Below are 11,354 nucleotides of genomic sequence, written 5' to 3' on the forward strand. Positions count from 1 at the left end.
AGGAACAACCTCCGTTTCCGCAGGGTGTCTGAGACAGTTCACCCACAGAATATTGAAGGATATCTACAAGCCTTATTTCGCATCATTAAAGATTCACCTTCTGCGCCCGAGATCCCCATAGAAAGGGCTCATAGGGCCCTCAGGCCCAAGCCACCAAGTAAAGCGCCCCCGAGGGACATAATAGTCAGATTTCTGAGCTATAAAGATAAAGAAGACCTTCTTCAAGGGGCCCGTAAGAAATCGTCTATTACACACGTAGGAGAAGAGATCCAGCTTTTTTCAGACTTGTCCCCCGTGACTTTACAAAAGAGAAGGGACCTGAACCATATAACATCTACCCTTCGTCATCACAGAATCCCTTACAGATGGGGCTTCCCGGTCTCAATTATTGCCTCAAGCAATAACAAAACTTTCATCTTCAGGCCGGGAATGGATCACTTGGAGTTTTATGAGAACCTGGCCATCCAGACTCCTCTCCCTGGAGGATCTCAGACGAGAGGACCGCCTCAGCTCACCCATCCTTCATCTGACCGCCATGAGAGTGATTCATAAGGGTAATGTACTGCTGGACTCTTTGAGCTCAGGCTCAACCTTCATTGCCTTCTTACAAATATCTTTTACGAACCCATGAAAACAACACTACCCTCAATGTGTCCCAGTAACTGTTAATTATGTTTATATGACCTGTTTAAATGTTATGTTAAATGCTTAACTTTATTTTTCAAGTTTGAATAGATAAATGTAGAGTGACTTATCTACCTCTTAAAGCCGTATACCAAAGACTTCTACCATTGCTCTTATACCACACACCCTATACAGGGCCCGACAGGGCGAACACCTTCACTTTTATTGTTCTAACCATTACAGATTGTCATAATTTGTGCCCTACAGTATCGTTTTCTCCCAGTTTCATTGTATATGCTCCCCCTCATGCTGAAATGTTTGTGTTTAAGAATCTCCCACAATCATAGGTATTGTTTTTGAGTTAGATGCTTAATTTACATAGGAATGGCTTGGAAACTCTTTGCCCTTTGACATGGACGGGCTGCCCCCATATATAGAAGGTACCATGACTTATATCTGTTGACTCATTGACGCACAAAAAGATCAAATAAGGGGTTATCTCTTAAGACCTGAACGTCTACGCTTCTCTCTAACAAGGGTACAGTTTGAATAACTAATTATGAACAGGCCCTAAAGCCATCACACACAACTACAATACATGCCCGATAACCGGCATGCACATATTCACAACGCGCCTCTCTATAGCGACAGACTAGTTACATTTATTACCAGATGCATGGTAAGCAGAGAAGCGGTTGGCTCACAAGCCCGTATAACCCCATTCTAAGCCGCCCCACAGAATAAATATCTGCCCAATTGCATGAACCCTCCTAAGCGTGATCAATAGCTGAACAATAGGATTCCCCACTTGTAATCTCATCTCTACTACACACACTAAAAATTGCTCTTGGATTATATAGACCCCCTACGCCCATGACTTTTACCTACATATGGGGGGATAGCCTAACTTAACAACCATAACATCTGACTTGACTAAACAGACATTGTATCTAGAACATGGGAGTTTGCTCTCTGACATTCCTTATCACTTTACTTTGGCTGGACAGCCCTTACATATTGATATGCTATAAGTATAATGTTGTTTTATTATAACTTACATCAGTAAAGGGGCTTTTCCCCTAACACAGGTTTGTTACTAAGTTTTTGTATATAGAATTAATCTGAGGAGCGACCTACTCTTTGTGTTCACTCCGACTTCTAATATTACGCTCTTCCCTTAACTTTCAATCTCTAACTTCCACTAACTTTCCCTCTCCCTTCTTACTCGAAATCTTCTCCCTATACCTACTTCCCTATCCTAACCTCTTCCTCCCCACTCTTCCCCCTTTTTTTTTTTTTTTTTTTTTTTTGTCATGGCTGCGCGCCAAAAATCCAAAAGGTTTTTTGACCACTCAATTAATCTTACTACCATAAATGCTAAAGGCCTAAACAATCCAGGCAAACGCTCTATTGCGTTTAGAGAACTCAGCAAAATCCAAAGCCACATAATCCTACTGCAGGAAACACATTTTAAAAAGGGCAAGGAACCCAAATGGCACAACTCCCAATTTCCACTGGCTTATTTTGCCTCTGGCCAGACTAAAAAAGGAGGAGTAGGCATTGTTTTTCATAAAACCATCCCATTCAAAATGTCACACATTGAGAAAGATCCAAATGGTAGATACCTTATCCTTGTAGGCACACTATTTGGTCATTATATCACTTTAGCCTCTATATACTCTCCCAATCAAGGTCAGGACACATTTTTCAAACAAACGTCAGACCTCCTCATGGAGCTTTCCAGAGGCATCACCTACCTAGGTGGAGATTTTAATGTCGTTGCTGACCCCGCAGTTGACACATCAAGGGGGGTTTCTTGCACTCCCACTTCTACAATCAAACAAGTAAACGATGCACTCAAAAAAGTAACACTACATGACATCTGGCGAACCCTACACCCAACCTCCAGAGACTACTCTTTTTACTCTGCCCCACACAACAGTTACTCAAGGATTGATTACATATACACAGACTCATGTGGTCTCTCGCTCACACACCACTCTACCATTGATCATATTACCTGGTCAGATCATGCTCCGGTCTCTTGCTCAATACTGTGGCCGGATATACCAATCACACAAAAAACATGGAGAATGGATGACTCTATCCTAGATAATCCTATAATTTTTAATGACATACAGAAAATTTTGACTGAATATTTTGAGATTAATAGCCACCTTTCCTCATCTCACGCCATTATCTGGGAGGCCCACAAGAGCGTCATTAGAGGAGCTATGATTAAACATAAAGCTTTCCTTAACAAACAATATAGATCCAAATATAACGATTTACAAACAAAAATTAGTGCCCTAGAAATTAAACACAAAGCAGACCCCTCATGTCTCTCTACTAGCACTCTCTTAAAAGAAACAAAAATAGCATTTCATAAACACCTAACAGAATCACATCAAAAAATTGCACTTCATCTGAGACAGCATTATTATGAAGGAGGAAACAAACCGGGTCGAATACTAGCCAGAACCTTTAAAAAAAGACAGCTTAGCTCTTATATTCACTCTGTAAAATCCACAGACGGCCGCTTGGTGCATAGCAGCGACCAAATAGCCTCAGAGTTCCGCCGATATTATCACTCCTTATATAATATACATAGTCAGTCCTCAGATTCTAACCACCTACAAAAAGGACCCCAACACGAAACGTTTATAAACTCTTACTTAAGTACAGTGAACTTCCCTTCTCTATCTGCAGAAGACGCTGAGTTCCTAGACTCCCCAATCACCACTGAAGAACTTTTTTTAGCTATTAAAAATTGCCCCAACGGTAAAAGCCCCGGCCCAGACGGATTTTCATCAGCCTATTATAAAAAATTCAAGGAGACCCTAGCAGGCCCACTCCTAGCATTACTCAATGATCTTCGAGAGGACCCCCATCTATCCCGGGTCCTCTTAGAGGCACATATAACGGTCATACCCAAACCGGGAAAGACCCCAGACCGCCCCAGCCATTTTCGACCAATATCACTCATTAATTCTGACGTGAAGCTTTTTGCAAAAATTCTAGCGACCAGACTAAACAAATACCTACCCGATCTAATAAGCAATGATCAAGTCGGTTTTGTTCCTGGTCGTGAGGCCAGGGACAATGCTATCAGAATCACACAACTAATCAACTACGCTAAGGTCTCGGGTCTTCCCCTAGTGCTATTTTCCACAGACGCAGAGAAGGCCTTTGATAGGGTAAACTGGGCCTTCCTGCGTCAGGTTTTGGAACATATGGGGTTTGGAAAACCCTTCATAAATTTAGTCTTTGCTCTTTACTCTAATCCCAACGCTAAAATTAGGATCAACGGTACACTGTCAGAATCATTTGACATTAAAAATGGAACTAGACAAGGCTGCCCTCTATCCCCACTGCTATTTGCCCTCTCGATAGAGGTTCTTGCCAATGTCGTAAGAGCTTCCCCTCACATCACAGGTATAAAAGTAGGAGACACGGAACATAAACAAGCGCTTTATGCTGATGACGTCCTTTATACACTAACAAACGTCTCTGAATCCCTTCCCACACTATTAGGCGTTCTTCAGGAATATGGCAAAGCCTCCAACTTCTCCCTGAACCTACATAAATCAGAACTATTGAACATTAACACTTGTCCCAAGATTATACAAACATTACAGACGGCACACCAGATCCCCTTAGCTGCATCTAAATTGAAATACCTCGGTATTTTCCTGACCTCTGATCCCTCAGACCTGTTTAAATATAATTATATCCCCCTCAGGAACATGATCTCAGCGGACCTTTCCTCTCGGAAATGCAAATACACATCTTGGCTTGGCAGAATAGGGGTTATTAAAATGAACGTCCTACCCCGGATCCTCTATCTCTTCCAGACCCTACCTATCACTCTTCCGAAGGGCTTTATGTCTCAATTACAAAAAATCATAGAACAATACATATGGGCTGATACCAAACCTAGAATACCCAGACGCACTATGTACTTACCAAGAGATAGGGGGGGGGGGTTAGGGTTACCGGACATTTCCCTCTATAGAAGGGTAATTGGCCTTCAGAGGATAATAGAATGGGCACAAAACAAAAAGCATAAAGCCTGGATAGAACTAGACAGACAAATTCTTAAAATAAATAATGTGAGCACCCTTGCATGGCTCCCACCCTCCCAGCGACCTAGTATAATTAAGAAATATCATCTGTTAACAGAAACATTTAACACTTGGGACTCAACCGTTGCAACCTCCACTCACATTTCCTCAAGACACTCCCCCCTAACACCAATACTTGAAAATCCTGAAATTCCCTATCACAAAATAGGATACCTCAGATCCGCACCATACAAACTTAAAGAGGGTACTGTCTATGGAGCAGTTGAAAATGGAAAGATAATCCCACAAGATACACTTAGGGATGCCCACCCCAAGATCTTCTCTTCTTGGCTGTACTACAACCAGCTAGTTCATTTTATATCCGGTCATAGACAAAAGCAGAACCTGGGCAGGACACTTACCCCATTTGAGAAACTCTGCACGGGAAAATCCCTTCCAAGACACCTGATATCTCTCCTCTATAAATTAGTCGCCACCCCGGGTACAGACACACTCCTGACTTTTGTCTCTCAGTGGAACACAGAACTGGGGTTAGATAACGATGAGCAATTATGGTTAAAAGCTTTTAGCTTGATTAAAAAATCGTCAGTCTCGTCATCCATCCAGTAACTCCACATTAAGCTCATAGGTAGATGGTACTTGACTCCAGTCAGACTTCATAAGATATTCCCTACAGTTAGCCATTTGTGTTGGAGAGGGTGCGGAGGCAATGGTTCCTTGCTTCATATATGGTGGTCTTGCCCACTTATAATGCCTTTTTGGACAGAAGTCTTTAACAAAATGACTGAAATCCTCAATATCCCTCTTCTAAAAACACCTGAGGCCTTATTATTCTTAACGCTTCCCAAAACACAAAGTCGAACACACCTCGCCCTGTTACTAATTATGCTCACTAGCGCGAAGAAACTGATTCCTAAAAAGTGGAAAAAACAAAACCCTCCCACGATAGGAGAATGGTACTTGCAAGTTGAAGAGGTCTTGCTGTTGGAAAGATACTTTTACCTTAAAAATCATAAGCTAGAAGAATACGAGCTCCTGAGTGCTTTGTGGCAAGGTACAATATAATTGATTAACTGACTACGTATGATGCCTACAAAAAACCGGATTAATAATATTACTATTTAAAAAAAAAAATTTTCTCTTTCTCTCTTCTCTCTTCTCTCCTCCTCCCCCCCCCCCTCCTGGCCACGGACCTCCCCTCGCTGCACCCCCCCCAACCTCTTCCCCCTCCATCTTAACCCCACTAAACCTATGATGATAAGGAAAAACCGAAAAGTTTGTATCTGTTTCCTCTTGCTCCTGCTACGTGTTTTACAGAGCATGAGTCATGTATCATTTTGAAGTATACGATATCGATGCACATAGAAGCAAAGTGAATAGTTTTATATTTATAATGTGCTAATGTGTTGAATTGTTATTACACCCAAATATGTCATTGTAATTTTAACACTTCAATAAAGCTTGTTTAAAAAAAAAAAATTTACAAAAATAAAAAAATACTAACTTAAAATTAAAATAAAAATCCTAACATTACATTTAAAAAACCTAAGATTAATTTAAAATAAAAAAATCTAATATTACAAAAAATAAAAGATCTAAAATTACAGAAAAAATAAACGAAATTATCCAAAATAAAATAGGATGAGAGCTACTGAAATCCTATTGGCTGTTTTGAACAGCCAATAGGATTTCAGTAGCTCTCATCCTATCAACTGATTTTAAAATATTGCAGCCAATAGGATTGCAAGGTACCCCAAATATAAAACGGGTACCTTGCATTCAATCTTCAGTGTGCAGTGGCGATCGCATGAAGAGGATACTCCACTCTGGATATCTGCATGGATGTCGTTCCTGCTCTGCGGAAACCTCCACTCCACGCCACCTTTGCTGCGGACGAAGATAGAAGATGTCCCCATGCTGGATGAAGATGGAGTCGCCTGGAAGAAGACCTTCACCGCCGAACTTCAGGAATGGTGAGTACCTATTTCGGGGTTAGACTTAGGTTTTTCTTTTAATTTTTTGGGGTGTTTTTTTTTTAGATTAGGGCTTTTTTATTTTAATGGGCAGCAAAAGAGCTGATTGCCCTTTTAAGGGCAATGCTCATAGAAATGCCCCTTTTTTTAATGTTATGTTTTTTTATTTTGGGGGGTTGGGTGGGGTTTTTTTTTAGGGGTAATTAGTACTTTATTAAGGTAAAAGAGCTGATCGCTTTAGGGCAAAGCCATTTTAAGGTCTATTGGTCGTTTTTTTATTTTTATAGGGGTATTAGATTAGGTTTAATTTTTTTTATTTTGGATAATTTCGTTTACTTTTTTCTGTAGTTTTAGATATTTTTTGTAATATTAGACTTTTTTATTTTAATTTGATCTTAGGTTTTTTTTTATGTAATAGGATTTTTTATTTTAATTTTAAGTTTGGATTTTTTTATGTTTCTAATTTTTTATTTATTTATTAGTAAGGTAGTCTTTTTTTATTTTATTTAATTGGGGTTTAATTTAGAAGGTGTTTGGTTGGGGGGCTTAGTGATTAAATTAGTTATTTGCGTTGTGGGGTGTTGGCGGTTTAGGGGTTAATAGGTTAATTAGGTAGATTGCTTTGTGGTTGGAGGTTTAGGGGTTAATAGTGTTAATAGGTAGAATGCATTGTGGGGGTTGGCGGATTATGGGTTAATAGCGTAATTAGATACTTTGCGATGTGAGGGGATGGCGGATAAGGGGTTAATACATTTATTAGGTAGTTTGGGATGTGGCGGAATGGCGGATTAGGGGTTAATACATTTATTAGGTATATTGCGTTGTGGGGGTTGGCGGATTAGGGGTTAATACATTATATTTAGTTATCGCGGTGGGGGGAAGGTGGTTGACAGGTAGATATTGCGCATGCGTAAGATGTTCGTTGAGACTTCCATGGAGTTATGTTATGCTTATGTGTGGCGAGGTGAATATGGAGTAAAATGTTTCCATTTTCACCGCGTAAGTCCCTGCACTTAATATATGATACCGACTTGCGACGTCGGTTCTATGTTAGTTTATGGGAGTAAAATTAGCGGGCAATGGGTTAAATATATACGTGCCGCATCTATATGCGGCATCGTACATGTGATAGCAATATCCCACTAAAAACAGCGGGCGACGTCGCATATGTAATCTCGCCCCATGAAAGTATGTTTCACTACACTGTCCCTTTAAACATTTTCTATTCAATATATATCCCAAGGTGTTTCCTGTGCTTTTAACGCACTGCAAAGTGGTTATTTTATTCCACATTGGGGTAGATTGCAGATATATCTTGAGGGTCTCAGCAAAGAATAAAGCACTTTGTTCAAGGAGGAAAGAAACCTTTTCCAGCTTGTTTGATTGTTATTGGGACAGGCTCAATTCTGATCTCACAGCTGCCAGCTTTTAAATGTTCCCCATTATGAATCTGGTTAATAATCTTTATGGGAGCTTATATTAAAGAACAGTAAAAAAGACCAATTCTCATTGACCTAAGAAAGGCCCTGTAACATTATCATCTATTCTTTTCTTGATTGAATACATTTCAAACTGGATTTGGGGCATTGGAACTTTTCCAGCCCTTATCAAATTGAAGCAAATTAATTTTATTGCAGGATATTAAATATTGTTATGTTCTAGAGATGCATTAATGGGTTTCTCTGGGTTGTGCTTTAAGCTCGATCTTTGGCTTTGGTTTCACAATGGTTAAGAATAAATTTTGTATTAAAAATCTCTTTTCTACTTTATATTATTATAATGCTTAATATATCTGTATTACACTAAGTTTAAAAAGTACACAGGAATACAGGAAACTAATTCAATAATCTCAATAAAGACATTTTATTTATAAATTATGGCTAACTAACAACAGTGGAACTTAACTTTCAGATACTTTCATGCCAGGCTGTACTAATAATTTTAATATTAAGTATTAACAATTTATCTTTTCATCATGTTATGGCATCTAACTATCTAATATCATATCTATCTATCTATCTATCTATCATCACTATATATATATCTATCTAGTTCTATCATATATCTATCTATCTATCTATCATCTATCTATCTCTATCATCTATCTATCTCTTTCTCTCTATGTCTATTATCTATCTATGTCTATTATCTATATATATATATCTGTCTATTTATCTATCATCTATCTATCTCTTTCTCTCTATGTCTATCATCTATCTAGGTCTATCATCTATCTATGTCTATCATCTATCTATCTTTCTATCTCTCTATCTCTCTCTCTCTATATCGATCTATCTATCTATCTATCTATCGATATATCTATCAATCTAGTTCTATCATTATCTATCTATCTATCATATATCTATCTCTATCATCTATCTATCTCTTTCTATGTTTATCATCTATCTATCTCTATCATCTATCTATCTCTTTCTCTCTATGGCCTCTATTTATCAAGGTCTGTCGGACCTGATCCGACAGTGCGGATCAGGTCCGACAGACCTCGCTGAATACGGCAAGCAATACGCTCGCCGTATTCAGCATTGCACCAGCAGCTCACAAGAGCTGCTGGTGCAACGCCGCCCCCTGCAAACTCGCAGCCAATAGGCTGCCAGCAGGGGGTGTCAATCAACCCGATCGTACTCGATCGGGTTGATTTCCGGCGATGTCTGTCCGCCTGCTCAGAGCAGGCGGACAGGTTATGGAGCAGCGGTCTTTGTGACCGCTGCTTCATAACTGCAGTTTCTGGTGTGCCTGCAGGCTCGCCAGAAACACGGGGCATCAAGCTCCATTCGGCCAAACTAATTGTGTGTTCCAATTAATCAGTGCTAGGTAGTTACAGGTATTCAAATCAACAAAATGACAAGGGTGCCCAAACTTATGCACCTGTCTTATTTTGTTTTGATGCATATTGCACATTTTCTGTTAATCCAATAACTGAAATATTACTGTGTCCTTCAGTTATTTAATAGATCAAAATGAAATTGCTGATCCAAACACCCAATTATTTATAAATGAAAATCATGGAAATTGTCAGGGGTGCCTAAACTTTTGCATACAACTGTATGTATATATATATATATATATATATATATATATATATATATATACACACACTACAGTATCTATAATAATTATTAATAATTATTAATATTTTTAAAATATGTTTTTATTTAATATCTCAATAACGTGCACTAAGATAACTTCATTTGCACTAATTCAACACCGTGTTAGACCTTAATTGCGAAACCCAACACGCATTAAGCATATTTTACATTCCAATGTAAATGCTTCAGTAAACACTGCTGGTGGGAGGAGCTGGGGCACAGTCTAGTTAGAGGGATAGTTAAATCCTCTTAAAATGGGCAGTAACATTATCACCCTGCACTGTGTGGAACACATGTGCTTACATTTCTGTGTGGCTTGATCTGGGGACTATTGCACCTTAAGTGGGATTCTCAGGCCCAAAGGTAACCAGTCAACACTTCATCGGATATAATTTGCTTTTATTAACAAAACAAAAGTGTATAGATTATATACATATAAATACAGTGTGTGTGTGTATGGAGATATATATATATATATATATATATATATATATATATATATATATATATATATATATATAGCACACAGAGAAAGTCCAGTACTCACTTACAAGCTCTCAGCTAAGATTAAAAGCAAAAATGGCCAAATGGGATAAGCCCAGGTACCATGTCAAGGTCTCTTCCAAAACCTGAGTCCCTAAACAGCCACATAATGCAAGCTCTCAATCCAACAAACTGGGAACAAGTGAAGGGTGCACAGGCTTATGTAATCACTCTCAGACCGGACTGGGTACACATCCCATGACCCTGCAACATGCACAGCCCTGGGTGCACAATAGCACTCTCAGGAAGCTGCACTGTCCCCAGAGTCACAAACAGTTAACCCCAGACAGGTCTGGGTGCAAGGCCCATAGAGAAAATTACAAAACAAATTAATACAGCACACAGAAAAAAGTCCAGCACTCACAAGCTCTCAACTAAGATTAAAAGCAAAAATGGAAGAGTTAGTTACCGCATCTGGCCAAATCCGATAAGCCCAGGTACCACGTCAAGGTCTCTTCCAAAACCTGATTCCCTAAAAAGCCACATAATGCAAGCTCTCAATCCAACAAACTGGGAACAAGTGAAGGGTGCACAGGCTTATGTAATCACCCTAGACATATACAAAACATGGAAGGGGACTGCACTCTCAGACCAGACTGGGTACACATCCAATGACCCTGCAACATGCACAGCCCTGGGTGCACAATAGCACTCTCAGGAAGCTGCATTGTCCCCAGAGTCACAGGCAGTTAACCCCAGACAGGTCTGGGTGCAAGGCCCATAGGGAAAATTACAAAACAAATTAATACAGCACACAGAGAAAGTCCAGCACTCACTTACAAGCTCTCAGCTAAGATTAAAAGCAAAAATGGAAGAGTTAGTTACTGCATCTGGCCAAATGGGATAAGCCCAGGTACCATGTCAAGGTCTCTTACAAAACCTGAGTCCCTAAACAGCCACATAATGCAAGCTCTCAATCCAACAAACTGGGAACAAGTGAAGGGTGCACAGGCTTATGTAATCACCCTAGACATATACAAAACACAGAAGGGGACTGCACTCTCAGACCGGACTGGGTACAC

Source organism: Bombina bombina, chromosome 1 (genome assembly GCF_027579735.1).
Source record: "Bombina bombina isolate aBomBom1 chromosome 1, aBomBom1.pri, whole genome shotgun sequence".
Lineage (NCBI taxonomy): Eukaryota > Metazoa > Chordata > Amphibia > Anura > Bombinatoridae > Bombina > Bombina bombina.